The 17,456-nt window shown below is 36.1% G+C and overlaps 1 protein-coding gene across 1 annotated transcript in view; it reads left to right on the top strand.

The window, feature by feature from the left end:
* The window catches only part of ALK (ALK receptor tyrosine kinase), a gene marked incomplete at both ends in the record, with an annotated part of 680,504 nt that overhangs the window by 378,462 nt on the left and 284,586 nt on the right, over positions 1-17,456 (top strand). The window lies entirely within an intron of this gene.

The raw sequence follows: 17,456 nt of genomic DNA, 5'->3' as shown, positions 1-17,456 counted from the left end.
ACTATTGAATTTTTTTTTTCATTTCAGTGCGTCACTCAGTATGTATAAGGTCCTTTATTCAGTTCACTAGCCTAATCACACATATTGATAAGGGCATCAGTGAAAAAGTATTATGTAACTTTGATATCCATAGTAATAAATATTGAGGCAAGTTCATATAATTTATTTTAAAACTAGATGCTCATCATTCTACTTATTTCTCCATTTGATTCAGGACGGTATTTCTATAAATAGGGCTATTGCTAAATGGCATAAAAACTAGAATTAGAGGGTTAGGAAACCTCTGTATATAAGAATAGTTACCAGAAATGAAAACCATAATGTGCAAAGCATCCCAAAAGAATATTTGAGAAGTACAGATCAAAACTATTTTCATTGGCCTTTATTATCATTGTACCAAGTCTACAAATTTTCTTTAGGGATAGATTTTATTAGCTATAATGAATCTTATTCAAGCAAGTAGCCCTATGTATCTAAAACAACCATGTACATGGTCCTTTCCTCCTGAGGTAGGTTATTCTGATGTTGTACATCTGGCTGTTTCAGCCTTCATGAGCTAGGGACTCCATATGGCCATGATAGCCTGTCAGTTCCATATTACTGGTGTAATCTGCATTAGTCTAGCAACTGGCTTTCAGCTAGCATCCAGCTGGATGTACTGGCAGCTGCCTTGCTGAATGCACTAGTTATACTGAGAGCATGTTAGGAGCTATCAAAGCCATGAAATGAAAGGGGATAAAGAAACTACTAATTTATTTCATCAATCATCCCAACCTTTTGAAGTGTTATGGTAGCAATCCTATGTCATTTTCTAATTTGTAACTTGTAATGTGTATTAATTTCTCTCTCTCTCTCTCTCTCTCTCACACACACACACACACACACACACACACGTGTGTGTGTGTGTGTGTGTGTGTGTGTGTGTGTGTGTATCTTTCCACATTGGTAATCTGCAGGCCTGCTTCCTTGCCTGTTAAAGCAACAGGAGTCAAGAGGCATTGGGTCTGGCTCTGAGCTGCCAACCCAAAAGGAAGTGACACTTTCAGATAGTTCATTTTCCTAATGTGCTGTAAACTATGTGAAACTAAGGACTGTGTGGGCTGAGAGTTTTCACATCCTGCAGCTTTAATATGAACAGCATGTGGCAGATGGAGAACTCCATGCTGAAACTGTTGTAGAGCTATTCTATCTAATGCAGCTCCCTTTTGTTTCCTTTTTGTTTGAAAGAACGACAATACTATGTTGTTCATCTCCCCAGGCTAAGTGCAATGTCTATTCAGTGAAATGATACAGCAAAAAGGATATTTTATCATGTAAAATTTCAGTTGGTAAGTCATGACAGATGTAATCTTTTAATAGGTCTGCTGGCATCAAATAGATGGACTAGTAATAAACATACCTATAGCCCATTACTTTTCATAGGGAATTTGGAGAAAATCCTGGCATGTTCAACAGTTTAGTCCCATGTAAATGAGGATAACATTGTGTCTCTAGCCTTTCAATTCCCTGTACTCCCTGATTTTAATTAAGCCAACTGTCAAAACTTAGAATTTCAATAACACAGAGTAACCATTTCAGATATCCAGAATAAAATGTATTCAAATCAAACATTTTATTTCAGTTCACGCACTGATGTCTTCATTTTAGGAATGTGAAGATTCAGAAAATCTCCTAATCCTGACTTGACTTATAGTACCTAATATTTTGATCAATAAGGCTTAAACTGCTAGTGGCTGAAAGTCTTGATTATGAAAAAATGGTTGAATAAAGTAAAGTGGGAGAAGAAAAGCTTTTATTGCTTCACTGAATTTCAATTTCTGCAAAAATATACTTTTTATTGCATTTATCTCCCTTTTATCCAAAGAACTAAATACAGTATTATTTCCTTCTTATATTTTTCATCACACTGTTACCCTGTTAAATAGGTTATATTCAGAGACAGTAATTGGTCCAAAGTCATGGTGTAACTGTCATAACAAACCCTTGAACTCACATTTTCTAATTTATCTGTTTTTCTTATTTTTTGAATGCTTGTTTTAATATTTCTTTTTTAAAAAACAAAAAAGAATAAGAAAAAGGAACAATTAAAACATATTATATACAATAATTAATTCATCCTAATTTAAAATAAATCACTAAATCATTACAACGAAGTAAAAATTCATCACACCTATACCAAAACAAAGCCAACCCAAAAAGTGAAGCCATCTGTATTTTAAAATAATATCAAGATAGTTTTGTCTTTCCAATACTAAAAAGTAGTCTTTTTCATTGCCTGCCATATTCAAAAATTTATTTTAGATAATTATGTAATCTTCATATAATGATATATTCTTACATTTTTGTGGTTGGGGTTTTTGGGGGGGCAGGGGAATTATAATCTAATTCTCATCTTTAAACTGTGTTAAACTTCACAAATTTATTCACAAATTTATAGGTGCCTACCCAAATTTACAAATTTACCTACCCAAAGCACAGCAATAATAGGATAAGCCCAAATCATATGATTAAGTACTCCCTCATATGTTTTACACTTCATATATAATAAAGTTAAAAGCCACCCTTGTTTAAACATTATCTGTAATACCCAGTAAAATGGAAAATAACCTTTAAATAAATTAAACTCTTTCAAGATTTAAGCACACTTAATATTAATAATATAGCCATTTATTTGTTACTATAGAATATTCCAACTCTATATTCAACAATTCTTTCAAATAACTAGTTTCCACTATAATAATATTCTTTGTTTATAGAAAAATATGGTGGATTTAACAGCCTCTAAGGCTTATTCCAGTATAGAGAGCAATTGGGAAGTTTTAGATGCTGGTAAATCCAAACTGACATATTTTAGTGGACTATCCTGCTATTTTGGGTTTTGTGAGGTTTGGGGGCAATCCAAACATCTCTTACAATAACTCAAATGTTTTTTAAAAGTTTATTGGCAATAAATAGACCACAAGTAATAAGACTTCTGTCCATGACAAAACAATGCCAACATTTCAGACTGGGAATATTCCAAACAGCAAATTTGTTATGTGATAATTCTTCACCTGTCACTGATGTAGCATATTAGGTTTTACAAGTTAGATTTTTTTACATTGGGCAAAATCCATCCATAAGTTTATAGTTCATATTTATAGCCACTGAAATGAGCCCTAAGAAAAGCAAAGTAATGTTTCCTCATGGTTTTCACGCTGCTCTCTTCTTTATATTCATGAGCCCCTCATTTTATTCCTTCCCATCAAACACATTTTATGAAAGTTTGCTAATTAAAAGCATGGTCCTCGTTTTGCCAACTTTTACTTTCTTATGTAACTTTTAATCACACATTGATTCATCTTGCCCTCATCAGGATCACCTGATGAGGCCTGGGATCACATCATTACTATGATTAATGGACAGCTATATCTTCAAAGTCAACTGGCTTTTAATTGACTGATGTTTTGTTTTACTAATTTGCTGTCTCTTTAGGCAGAGACAGGAGAAGATGTCAGATGAATAGTTATGGCCATTGTCAATGATGTATGCAAAGAGTGTATGTATAATCTTTATCATAGCTTTCCTGTTCTCTAAGTCTGTGAGAAGTACAGAACTTTAATTTTCACATTCTGCTTTCCTTTAAGTTTTCATCCATGGCTTAACTTACAATGGTTTATAATCCTTTTTAATTTAAAAGAATTTTTCAAGCCACTTGTTTTTTTCTGCTGTTTCTTTATTTCATATAAGACACTATGTTTATCTTCATTTTCCAGTAAGAAGAGGTTATTGGTGTTTCCAGGTAGATTTTTTCCTACCCATTCCAATCAAAGGCATTGCACAACTACATCTCCCCTTCTTTTATTGTTTTGTCTTTGGGTAAGGAATATATGGGTAATATCATCATCATCATCATCATCATCATCATTTTAACCATTGTCTATCCACTGCAGGATGAAGGCCCTTGTCAGGACCCACCCCCATCCACATCTTAGGACATAAGAACTCCTGGATCCAAGTTTGTCCAAAAGGAAAAGTTTACTAGGATGAGATCGGTTGTGGCAATACAAGATGGGATCTGACATTGAGTTACATTTCAATACTATATAAAGCATTCCCATTTCACCCCCCTCCCCTTGAATCCATTTGGTCAGGCTCACATCATTTACTTAGGTGTCAGGCCCTTTGGGGGGGGGAGGTAAATCCTCTTGTGTTTATTGTTATTGCTTTCTTCCTGTCAGTTCCAAATGGAGATGCAACCCAGATCTCTCTCTCTCCCCCTGTTCCCCTCAGATCAAAAGCTTTCCTGGTCTTTGAAACCAGCCTACTGCAATCTGAATACACATCCTCTCTCCCCCCCCCCTCGGAGAGATGGCAGAATCCCGAGAATAGGCACAATATTCTAACCATAGATTTATGAAATGTGATATAAATGGATTCTGACAGCCCTCATGTTTCCAACCAATATGGTCCTGAACTTTCTTTTGCCATTTGGGCCCTCAATACTTGCAGATTTCATTGAGCCATCTTGTTTTAGGTCTCTTTCATGGATGTTTTTTATAAAGTGGGATCCATTCTGTGATTGCCTTGGTCCACCTGCCATCAGTTCTTTTTGCTGTATGTGAACAGCCCATTTCCATTTCAATTCTTTTACTCTCTTGATGACATCCTATACTTTCGTTTGTTCTCTATTCCATATGCAGGTCTTTCTGATTGTCTTGTAATGCTGAGCATGCATCTTTCCATAGCTCTTTGCACCACTTGTAGCTTTTGTATCGATTGTGAGATTAGTGTCCATGTTTCACTGGCATATGTTAGAGCAGGCAGCACACACTTGTCTCTTCAGGCATAGGGAGAGATTGTTCTTGAAAAATATGCTTAGCTTACCAAATGCCTGCCAACCACATTTAACCACATTTGACTATTTTCATAGTCAATGAAAGCTATGCACAGAGGCGTGATGTACTCATTGTGCTTTTCAATGACTTGCTGAACAAACTGGATACGATCAATTGTGCCGTTGCCACTTCTGAACCCTGCCTGCTCCTTTGGCTGTGCATCATTTAATGTTCTCAATATTCGTTTTGCTATTATCTTGCATACCGGTATATTACTATTATGGGTACTATATGATATTAATTTGGTTATTTGATTCAAATGGAAAACTGCTTTCCATATATATTCTGGATCCTCTAATTGAGTGTCCTCCATTGCTGTTAGAGCCCTTATGCTATCATTCTTCATAATGGCGGTCTCTCTGTGAGGCACTGTCTGTGTCATCATTAATTTGTTAACAATTGTATCACTTCATATATCAGGAGGAAATGTTAATTCACCAAATTTTCATTCCAAGTTTTTGCCTGTGCATGTTTTACACGTTGGATTATATTCAGCTATACTTTCTATCTTGTTATTAAAATTTTATTAAAATTTGACTGAAAACTTCCTAGACTTTTCTTGCTGTTTATAAACCAGACAAAAATTACTGCTAAATAGAAATGAATTTTCTCAAGCCCTCAGCTACACTATTCTATGGGGTTTTAAGAAACATGTGAATTGATATTAATGGTACCTTTTTTCCTTAATCAGATCTTTCTGGTAAAGTTATCTTGTAATAATATCCATTTTATTAATAATGAGAGATGTATCCTGATGTGACATGAAGTTCCAATCTGGCAAGGAATGGAGAATGTCTGGGTGGTGTTTAAATAACTCAGGTAATGATAAAATAATTGTTCTTCTTCCATTTCAGGGATGTCCCCTGGATGTAGTTTTTTTTTAAAAATGTCAAGGTCGTAATGGGGTTGAAGCTCCACTTGTTTTTTTATGTATGTCGCATTTTAAAAACTAGAATTAATACAGGGATTATCATGCCTGTCTTTCCCCCATCTCTTCTGCTTATAAGCAGTATTTGCACCTTGTCCCAGCTTTGTTCCTACTGACAGTGTGAGAGAGAAAGAAAGGAAAATCTGATGGGACTCCTTCCCTCATGATTATTTTTAACTTACCTGAAAATTTCGCCTTAGTCTGTTGAAATTTTACAGTTCCTGTTAAGCATTTTAAGAGTTCCCCACATTAAGTAGTAAGAAGGAAGAATTGTGGTTTTGGAGATTCCCACCTGTCAGATCAACTCAAAGTGGATTGAGTTTTTCCAAAGCAAAGTATCTAACTATAAAGTGAGTTTGGTTGTCTTCACACAGACCTATTAATAATACTTTTCTGGATGTCCTGGTGTACATTCCTTTCCTCCTAATATAGCTTAAGTAGGTGTTGTGCTTATTTGTGGAAATTGTGTATAAAATAGCTGTCCTGGGTAAATGTATATGATGAAACATTCAGCAAAACCATTTGCCATTTCTGCTCATGGTGTAGCAAATGCAAAATTAAAGGCAGACATCCCTGTGCTTCCTCGGTACTGTCCTGAGGTACTACACTGGTTAATTTTTATAGCATATAGATAAAATTCTTAGATTAAAATATGATTTATGTTCCCAGTTGATACTTCCTACCATTCTATATTTTTTATCTTAGTATAAAAAGTATGAGCTGACTATTGAGGCCTTCTATAGCTGGAACATTCAACACATTAGCTTTTTTGGATAGTCCTCCATCACTTAAATGATGCTCATGGATGCAGACAATTGTGCATCCAACTAATGCAAGATCCTGGATTATAAGGGAAACAATGTACATATTTGCCTTGTATGACAAAGCTTAACTGTAAGACATTTGTATTAAAGTTGTGAATGCCTGCAACATCTGACATCATTAAAATGTTAAATTGGGATTACTTGGAGTGTAGTACAGGGGTCTAAATGCACTGCTGGAAGGTTTCAGTAATCCAGGATTCCTGCCTGTCTCTTATGATGTCAATGGACAATTGTGAATATATATGTTGTGGTTCACAGTAGCAACCATTTCCATTAATTTCTTCCCACAGTATTGAGATGCATCAAAATCAGGACATTCCTCAATAGCTAGCCAGACCCCCAGGTGATTTAAGCCCTGCTTCTCCAAACTACCAGCATCACATTGTCCTTCAGTGTCCTTGTTTCCAGGCTATCATCATCCCTCTTTGGATTTGTCATTTTGCATTTTCCTACTGAAAATTGGTAGCACTGATTATTGTTGTTTATTTTGTCTTTAATTAAACAGTACAAAAAAGAAAAGAAAAAAAGAACAAGAAAGCAAAATAACAGCATCCATGTACCCATGCAAAGGGGCTTCTCATCCATGTATGATATATAATTTACATTGTAAACAATTCATTGATAATTCATAAGGGATATCAAGTCTTCAATCCACTGAGTAATGGAAGTGACAAATATCTTTCCAGTGTTGAAGGATAAGCCTATTAGCAATAATAAGGGTACACAGAATCCATTTTCATTGTCCAGCTGTCGATACCTCTTACGTGGAAATTGACAACTGGTGTTACTGGCTAGCTTTCCTCAGCATCTTGCCTTTTTCTGCCACCACTATAGTTTCAACTCTCTTTTCTTTTCTTTCCTTCACTATATATATTTCATTCTGATTTTCTGACCCTCCAGCAATTCCTTTGTGGTGGTTCAATATTGTTGTTTTCCTTTACCTCTTGTCATTCTAGTCATTCACTCTAACCATTTTCCATTCCTTCTTCACATAACCAGTGCTGGGAAAGAGCATGAGGAGAGGGTCTCCAGTGACTAGTGAGACAAATGATGCTCCAGGCCACCTTATTTTATGCCAAATTTAACATGGGCCCAGATTTATGCATTTGTTTAGAAAATCAGTACTCTACATTTTAAATTGCTTTAACCAGTCACTAGACCAAAGCGAGGCTGAAATAAAACTTATAAAGCACTTAGCGAAAACATACTTCATTAAAAATAATCATAATTAAAAATGAATGATTTGTTAAAAATATGCTTTAAACCATGAAATATTTAAAACTCTATTAAGCTAAGATTACAGTACTATCCAGAAACTGTAAATTGAAACACACAGTCATTTCAGTAAAGGAGAATATTTGTAGCTCAGGGTTGAAATGAAGAGTCCTTGGTGCTCTCTTGCTTGGTTGTTTTTTTGCAGAAGTTCATTACCCTAATTAGGTAACATCTTCAAGGCTAGACCTGCACTGATCTAGCACAGATGATTTTATCTATTTTGGGTAATCTTCAAGAAAACAATCAGACTTAGAGAGCACTAAGGACCCTTCACAGTAGTCTCATCCATCAAAAGTACTAAATAAACAGGTATACATGGAAGAGGTTCAAGAGCAAAGCAGGTTAATATGTGAGTTAGTCATTGGTCTTTGGGGACTGTGACAGAGGATAAAATGACATTTTTCTATGAAAGAACAGGAGAAAGAAGATGTGCTAGAACCACTGACTGAAGGTGGAGAAAGACACATTTCATCTTAGAAACTATTTCAGGGAGAAAAAGTCTAAGGCTAGATCCTTAGGTCTGTATCTACTGTTTGTTAAGGGAAGGCAGACAAGAGTTTGGTGTAATTATAATAATAATATAAAGTTGGAAGGGACCTTGGAGGTCATCTAGTCCAACCCCCTGCTCAGGCAGGAAACCCTATACCATTTCAGGCAAATGGCTGTCCAGTCTCTTCTTAAAAACCTCCAGTGTTGGACCATTCACCACCTCTGGAGGCAGGTTGTTCCACTGGTTAATTGTTCTAACTGTCAGGAAGTTTCTCCTTAGTTCTAGGTTGCTTCTCTCCTTGACTAGTTTCCATCCGTTGCTTCTTGTCCTGCTTTCAGGTGCTTTGGAGAATAGCTTGACTCCCTCTTCTTTGTGGTAGCCCCTGAGATATTGGAACACTGCTATCATGTCACCCCTCACCCTTCTCTTCATTAAACTACACATACCCAATTCCAGCAACCGTTCCCTATATGTTTTAGCCTCCAGCCCCCTAATCATCTTGGTTGCTCTTCTCCGTACCCTTTCTAGAGTCTTGACATCTTTTTTACATCGTGGTGACCAAAACTGGATGCAGTATTCCAGGTGTGGCCTTACCAAAGCATTGTAAAGTGGTATTAGTACTTCACTTGATCTTGATTCTTGTAATCTAGGTGATCAAAAATAAAGTACTTGAGCCTATCTACAAGTGGTACTGGTTGTTTGTCCCTGATAGGACTTTGAAATGATTGCAGAGAGTTCTATGCATTTCTGGAAGATCATAAGGCTAGCAACGAGGCCAGTGCAAAATCACTCAGTTTGGGACATTTGAGATAAAATTCCAATTTCCTATCATTCCCTTTTTAACTTTGCTTAATCATTATATTTTTATTTCTAGATGTCAGTTTCCCAAGGCATCTTAATATATAATCTATGATGCCATTTAAAACATATTTTGAGATGCCTTGCAGATGTAATGCAGCTTTTTGCTCGTATCTATTTACTGCATTGTTTGGACTATTCAGTGCATTAAGAGCTGGGATGATGGAAATTAGTGCTTTAAGGTTAGCCAGTGAACCTGTTTTATGTATCCCCATTTTCACTATAATTTAATAACATTACCTTTCTGAAAAGACATGTAACTAGAAATACAAATGTCATAAATGTAATTGGGCCTCAATAGGACTTCTATTCCATTTTACCCAAAGTTAAAGCTTTGTTACATGTCAGTTTTATTATTTCACTCTCAGCTACTGATTTTTTAAAAACAGAGTTATTTCCCTACTTTAATTAAAGATTGTTTTTCTTTTGTGCTAGATACTAATAGTTAATCAGATTCAAAAGTTGTAGTCATTTAGATATTATGCATTCTGGTGATTTTTATCCAACTGCAATTTGCAAGTATTAGTACTACTGTTATGTAAATGATCCCAGCAAGTAAAAATTCACCTGTATGATAATTAAATTAAAAATGATTAGCTGAGAACATTAATGAAAGCCCTGTAACACTTAATTCATACCCTCAGCAAATTTTAGAAAACTGGCATTGTGAAATCACATTTCCATTTCTTTTTGCTTTCTTGTTTTCCTCTTTAGCTTATATTATTATTCAATTTCTCTGTGAAGGCATGACCGGGACAAGGATGTGTGTATATATATATCAGTCAATTAGTTCTGCTTTCTTTCAAAGTCAGTTTTGAAATCTCAACTTCTTTCAACGTTTTGTTCCTAAATAAATAAATAAGCCTCATGCCTACGCAGATTAAAAATAAAATATATACAAATATCTAAAAATAAATACATGCAGCTACTCCCCACATGGAGAATTGAGCACCATATTGTCATATGCTTGTTGGAACTAACTGTTATAATCCAAGACATGGCATCCTTAAGTCACTACCACAAACACAGTAGTTGAAAACACAGATTTCCAAGTAGACTAAGCCCTCAGTGTTACCCAGTGCTTTTTTTTCTAAAAAAAAAGGTGCCGGAACTCAGAGGTGCTGTCACTGGGAGCGATGCTGGTGTCTTGCTACGGCATCACCACCTTTCCTTTGCACCCCCGCCCCTGCGGCTTGGAGCCACATGCCGCAGGGATTCCTCTCCCCACAGCTGCCATGGGGATTCCCCTCCCCACAGTTGCCACGCCGCAGCCTGTGCTGAGCCCCCACCCGGAGCTGCTCCAAACCCTGACCCAGAGCAGTGGTCTCTAGTGCCAAACAGCTGATGGCCTCCAGCACCGGCACTCTTTAATAAATGTTGTTATTGATGTTAAGCTCACCATGAAAAACATCATATATTGTTATGTATATACTAGGTTAATTATTTAAAGAGTGAAGTGCAACATAACTAGATTCTAAATAATCTATTTTTAAAAACACACAACAGTCCAAACAGTAAAAGTAAAGTCCAAATTAAGAATATTTCATTCTTAAGAATTATTTAATTTAAAGTGGTTTAGTTGTAATAGATGGTTATAGATTCAAAATAGTTTTCAAGAGTAGGTACAAAAGATACTATTTTTTTCTAGCATGAGCTAAATTAGACATATTATTTTGAGAAAAACGTTTCTCATTTCTTTCCTGTTACCTTTATTGATTTCATTGCAGAGATGTTAACATAGGAAATAGATTATTTTGTTATCTAATTTTACCTTCCAAAAGACAGAAGCAGATGAAAAATGTGAGGTTCTTTCCTGTTGGCTTTTTTGAATTAGCTGTTTTAGATTCTAAAAGTTTAGTTCCTAAAGAAGTAACCTTGTAAATAATTTTAATGTCCTCCTCTAGTGCAGGGTAGGCAACCTTGGCTCTTTTATGACTCAAGGACTTCAACTCCCAGAATTCCTGAGCCAACATAGCTCAGCTTGGAAACCTTTCTCTTTCCCTTCAGCGTGGCTGGCTCACGATTTCTGGGAGTTGAAGTCCATGAGTCATAAAAAAGAGCCAAGATTGCCTACTCCTAAAGCCAATAGAGGGAGCTTTTTTTTTTTAAGGTGCCGGAATGCTGTTCTGAGCGTTCTATGAGGAAAAAAAGCCCTGGTGTTACCTACGCAGGATTGACATAATTTAATTTTCTCCACAGTATTGTTTAATTTCATGTTCTAACTCATTTTTGAAGAAATTTGTGAAGTTAGGTATATTCTTACTGAATAATCAACTCAACTCATTAATACACCTGGATCCTCATTGGTAGACCTCCTCAAGAACCCTATTGTTGTAGGTTTTGGCACATATATAGTACATTCATATCTGTGTAAATGATGCAAAAGAATGTTTCTGCATCATCCATCAAAAAGGTGTCTTCATGTTATATCTCATTTAGTTAGCCTTCTTGATTCTAATAAGGTATTAAAGAGAAAGTAGTTCTACATAATTATTTATTGAATATATGTGCCCCTCATCTTGCCCTGCAAAGTGACTCTTTATTATATGACAGAAAGCAAGGAAGAGACAATAGCTCCTAAAGGTTTTCAGAAGAGATGCATTCTAATTAAAAACTCTCAAACACAGTAGCTATTTGTTGATTTAGCAAAGTGGCCAAAATGTGAAGAATATTAACCTTTTGTCATGTTCTACTGAAATCATTTTTATTAAATCAGAGGTTAAGAAGGATTTCTAGAAATTCACATGTACTCTAATTTGTATACACAAGTCTCCTCCAGACTTCTTTATTCTCATGCTGACAGGCAACATGGCAAGTCTTTGCTTGAAGGAGCTTTACACTATTCTACCAGTGGCATTATATTATCCATAAGTTGGGAAATAATGGATATCTTTAATGTTCTTGAATTGAGGAGATTTGAGTTTTCAAAGAGGTATACAAAGAGGTGTACAACCAAGGAATCTGAATGACCACTGCCCTCTCTTCTATGAACTTGTCATAAAGCATAGACAAACAATTAGTCCAGGTCAGCTGTGTCTCAGCAGGCTGCTTTTCTGGTCAGATATGGCTCTTGTCTCATTAACATGAGGAAACTGAGTAGTCAACCCTGAAATAGCATGAAGTACCATGAAAGCAAATTGTATGCCAGCTGAAGCCAAGAATTGCTCAGTGGAGGAGGAACTGATTGTCCTGACCTTTTTCATGATGCTACCATCTGTTGGGAAAGAAAACTTCTGTACAACTTCAACAGGCAATAAATAAATATAACCATAATTTTGAAAGTTTCCTTAGAAATCCAGTTGGATTCAATAGGACATGCGCCTAATAAGAACACATGCAATTTCAGGTTTTTAATCTGTATTCTATGCACATCTATTTAAAAATAAACCCCTTTGTTTTCAAGGGAGTTTGCTTACAGGCCAGATAAGTGGTTCCAGGTGATCCAAGTGTTTGCAGCATCTATTAACTTGTGGGAAACACTAGGTTTTCCTAATGTTTCTCCCTAACATCAGCAGGACCGTAGACTTCTTGATGAAAATTATCAGAGCTTAAATAGCATGTCCAGGAGACTGCTAACATAAAAATGTTTCCAGAGTTCTTCAGACAAGGAATGCCAACATGCAAAGATTCTTTTGCTTATTTATTAATTGTTGTCTTCCATCCCTTCCTAAATAAAAATTAACTTTGGTGGCACAGGAAATGTTGAGAACTTACCAAGCTCTCCTATAGGTTGAAGAAATAAGTTGATCAAAGCAGCAGTCTCAAAGATGAGCAATAGAATGGCAAAGCAGATGAAAGGGAAATAAAGACAAGCATGCTATTAATCCTCAAATAATTTCCAAGGGGCACAAAACATGTTCTAATTTTCATTAAGTTAGTTATTGATCTTTACATAATGGCTTTTTTTCTTCCTTCAGTTTTAAATATGTCCCAGCAGCAGTTGCTATTGCTCAATGTGCACATTTGAATCTGAGGTTAATTGGATTTTTATAAAAGGTGATGGGCCTGTGTTGCTTTCTTTTGCTAAAGCATTTTTTTAAATAAATTAGTTACTTGTGTTCTGCAGCCAATGGCAACACCAACTTCAATAAAGTAAGACACATCACAGTGTCCTGATTCAGAACGGACAGTTGTTTTGTGCATTGTGAGAACTCTTGGGAAAAGTTCTTGTCTTGTCTCACGCTTCCTTTCTTTTTCTGCCTTATGTAAAAGGAGGAATGGGAAGAGAGAAAAAAACACTTAAGGGCCAAGAAGACCTTTGCAATTCTATTTTTTCCAACACCTTTAATAACTTTTTATCACCTTTAAATCTGTAGAAGATGGAAATACTGATTGGTAGAACTATGAGTTATCCATAGTTATCCACCACCATGAGCCGCGGTGATGCAGGGTTAGAATGCAGTACTGCAGGCTACTTCTGCTGACTGCTGGCTTTGAGCAGCTCAACAGTTTGATTCTCACTGACTCAAGGTTGACTCAGGCTTCCATCCTTCTGGGGTCAATAAAATGAGGACCCAGATTGTTGGGGGGCAATATCCTGACTCTGTAAACTTCTGAAAGAGGGCTGTAAAAGCACTATGAAGCGGTATATAAGTCTAAGTGCTATTGCGATCTCTGGACAAGCAAATTTAGTTATTATTAGACTTCTTGGATTCAAATAATTTTCCTGGATTTATGTAGCAGATGTTTTGATTTGGGTAAGTAAAGCATATCATGTTTCATCATCCTGGGCAGCAAAATATAATCAACAATCTTTGCAATCAGATGATATAAGTGCATTTCAAAATTCAGAAATGCCGTGCTGCTTGCAATGAATTAAGTTGAATGGTTAAGACTTCTTTCTATCCAGGAAGTTGCAGTAACCTGGAACCATTTGTCTGAATTGGGTTTCCTGCTTGAGCAGAGGGTTGGACTAGAAGACCTCCAAGGTCCCTTCCAACTCTATTATTATTATTATTATTATTATTATTATTATTATTATTATTATTATTGTTGTTGTTGTTGTTGTTGTTGTTGTTGTTGTTATCTAATAGCTTAGTATTAGATACTAAATTATATAGCAGGTATTGTTTGTTTCCCAGTTGATGTCAGGGTAGTTAAAGTCCCCATTACTACAGTGGTGTGTTTCCTACACATCTCAATTAGCTGATTAGCAGAAAATTAATCTATTTCCTCTGGTTTGTGTGGTGGCTGATAGTACATGCCTATAGCAAAGTCATTTCTTTTATCTCTAATGCTTACTCAAATACTTTCAAGAAGGCTTTCATCCTTAGTATTGTGAATTTCTGTGGAGGCATAGTATTTCTTTATATATATACATTGCAACCCCTCACCCTCTTTTGTTAGGTCTATTCCTCTTGAAAAATTTATATCCTTCTAATTGTGAGTTCCAGTCATGGATTCCATTCCACCAAGTTTCCGTGATAGCTGAAACCTGTTTGTTCCCTGTTGTATGAATATTGGTATACAGGCATTTGAGCCCTTTATAGTTGTCCCTAGTTTTGTTCCCTGTATCTCCTGATTTATACTTGTGAGCCCCTTCTTCACTATTAAAGGTAAAGGTAAAGGTTCCCCCGCACATGCGTGCTAGTCGTTTCCAACTCTAGGGGCCGGTGCTCATCTCCGTTTCAAAGCCGAAGAGCCAGTGCTTGTCCGAGGACCTCTCCGTGGTCATGTGGCCAGCATGACTAGACACCAAAGGCGCACAGAACTATTACCTTCCTGATTATTTGATTTGTGGTCAAGTCCTATAAGTTTGTCATTCACCCCCACCAGTTTTAATTTAAATGCCTTCAGATGATGTTTCCCAAACAGATTCTTACCTATCTTCATGAGCGCAGCCCATCTCTTGCTTCCTGTAGGTAGTGAATCCATGGTCTAGAAAGCCAAAGTTCTCACATGGCACCATCCTTTGAGAGAGCAATTTACTTTTATAATCCTCCATGGTTGTTGATCTTCAATTGGAAGTATAGATGAAATCACCACCCATGTTCCAACCTCTTTGATAACCTGCCTAGTTATTCATAGACCATTGAAAATACTCCCCTTAAAGTATCTTGCCCTCTGAAGAGGCTTTGGTCTTTAAACTTTGTTCTAAAGGAAATGGAGAATATGCAATATGCTTGGAAGGCAACAAATGTATAAATAGAATACAGTCCTTCTCCTAAGACCTTGTCTTGTCTAGAAGCTGGAATCATTTCCTGCTTCCAACAAATCAGCTATCTATGTCAAAGATCAACATAGCTGTAGAGTATAAAATATTTTGCCACAGAAAAAGAAAAAAGAAATGTCTTATAGAGGACAAATGTGGTTTTCTGTATTGATAGTGCTTGCTCTGCATTTCACAAACAAAATCGAAAGGACACGTACCGTATTCTCTGTTCCATGTTCAATTGATTTTAAGTTTCATTTCTGTACAGAAATAAGATGAAGTTTATTGCTTGGTCCTTGAAAAACGCTCTTGACTTTCTAATTAAATGACAGGGTCTGTTATGACTTAATATATCATACTTTTAATATCCAGAGTATAATTTTGGTCCACAAGCTGCTGACCAGTATTACGTTCAGTAAATATTCCTTGCAGTTATAGACATAGTATTAAATGCATTCATTTGGGTGCATTTATAGATTTTTGCCTAGTAGTTTTAATATGAAATTTGGATCATTCACCAATGAAACTATCTGGTATTTTAACATTTCACTATTAAATAATTGCTGCTATTTCCCTCGAAGCAACATAGGTTGCTTGCAATTCTAACAGATGTATATAAAATTGAATTAGAAAAGTAGATAAAATTTTTTGGTAATCTACAGCTTTAATATTAACATCCTAAGGGTGAAAAGAATCCGAAAAGCACCATATCCTCATCACTATATAAACTTTACTTAATCTGGTCTCCTCCAGATCTGGCAGAACCCCCCAACACTAACAGGGCAAGCTACTGTATAGAAACAGGGAGCAAATCCCACACTCACTAGCACTGATTATGTAACTAAGTCAGGTAATGAAATGTCTGCAAACAAACAAAGAGTACCAAAGATTCCAAGTGAATAGTGATTTTAAAACTGAAGGAAATATGAGAGGAAAAAGAAGTAAATTAATTAATAAAAAACATGGATGAGCTTTAAGAAAAATGTTGTTTTGCTTTGCAAATTCTGTTTTAACCTTATTCACTATCTTCTCCATCCCCTAGCATACCGGGAATATGAGAAGTACATTTATGCTGTAGTACAAGAATGTGCAATATCTTCCAGAATTAGAGTTGACATAAGCAAGGCTAGGATGAAAACTAAATGTGATTTAATTTAATTTGAATTACATTTTACATGAACTTGAGTTGTAATTAATTACTGATATAATTATCATTGTGTTGTTCTTAAAGAGTTCTTAACAGAGATTCCTGTAAGTTGTAACACATAACAGTTTTACATACAACACTTCCATTGTATTCCCCTTGTCTCATTGCCCAACTCATTCCCAACTTGTTCATCTTCCTGTCTGTGGCAATGTCTGCTGTGACTTATAGTACTGGATTGCAATTACTCCTCCTCTATTTAATAAGTTTCTTCCATGTCACATTAAAGATTACAATTTCATTTGGAAGAACTGATGGGCTACCATTTAAGTATGAGTCAGCAGTATGGCGCACCTGCCCAAAAAGGCAATACAGTTCTGGTCTGAATCAATAGATGGATAATATCAAGATCAAGGAAAGTGATAATGCCACTCTGTAATGCACTAGTAAGGCCACATTTTGAATAGTGTGTCCAGTTCTTGTTGTCACAATACAAAAAAGAGAGCCTGGAAAGAGTGTAGAGAAGAGTAACAAAGATGATAAGGGATCTGGAGGCTAAAACCTATGAGTATGATTACAGGAACTAGGTATGTATAGCTTAATCAAGAGAAGACTGAGGGGAGCCATAATAGCAGTCTTATAATAGTCAAAGGACTGTCCCAAGGAAGAGGGTGTCAATTTATTGTCCATAGCATCTAAGGATAGGACAAGAAGCAATGGGGCGGAAGCTCATCAGAGGGAAATCTAACTTGGAAACAAGGAAGAATTTCCTGACAGTATGAACTGCTAAGCAGTGGAATAGCTTGTGTGTACTCCATCACTAGAGATTTTCAAGAAAAGATTGCCTGAGATGCTATGACAATACCTGCCTTGGGTAGGTGGTTGAACTAGAAGACCTCAAAGGTCCCT

The sequence above is a fragment of the Vipera berus genome (assembly GCF_964194415.1).
Source record: "Vipera berus genome assembly, chromosome: 1".
NCBI lineage: Eukaryota > Metazoa > Chordata > Lepidosauria > Squamata > Viperidae > Vipera > Vipera berus.
This window is presented reverse-complemented; position numbering and strand designations above follow the sequence as displayed.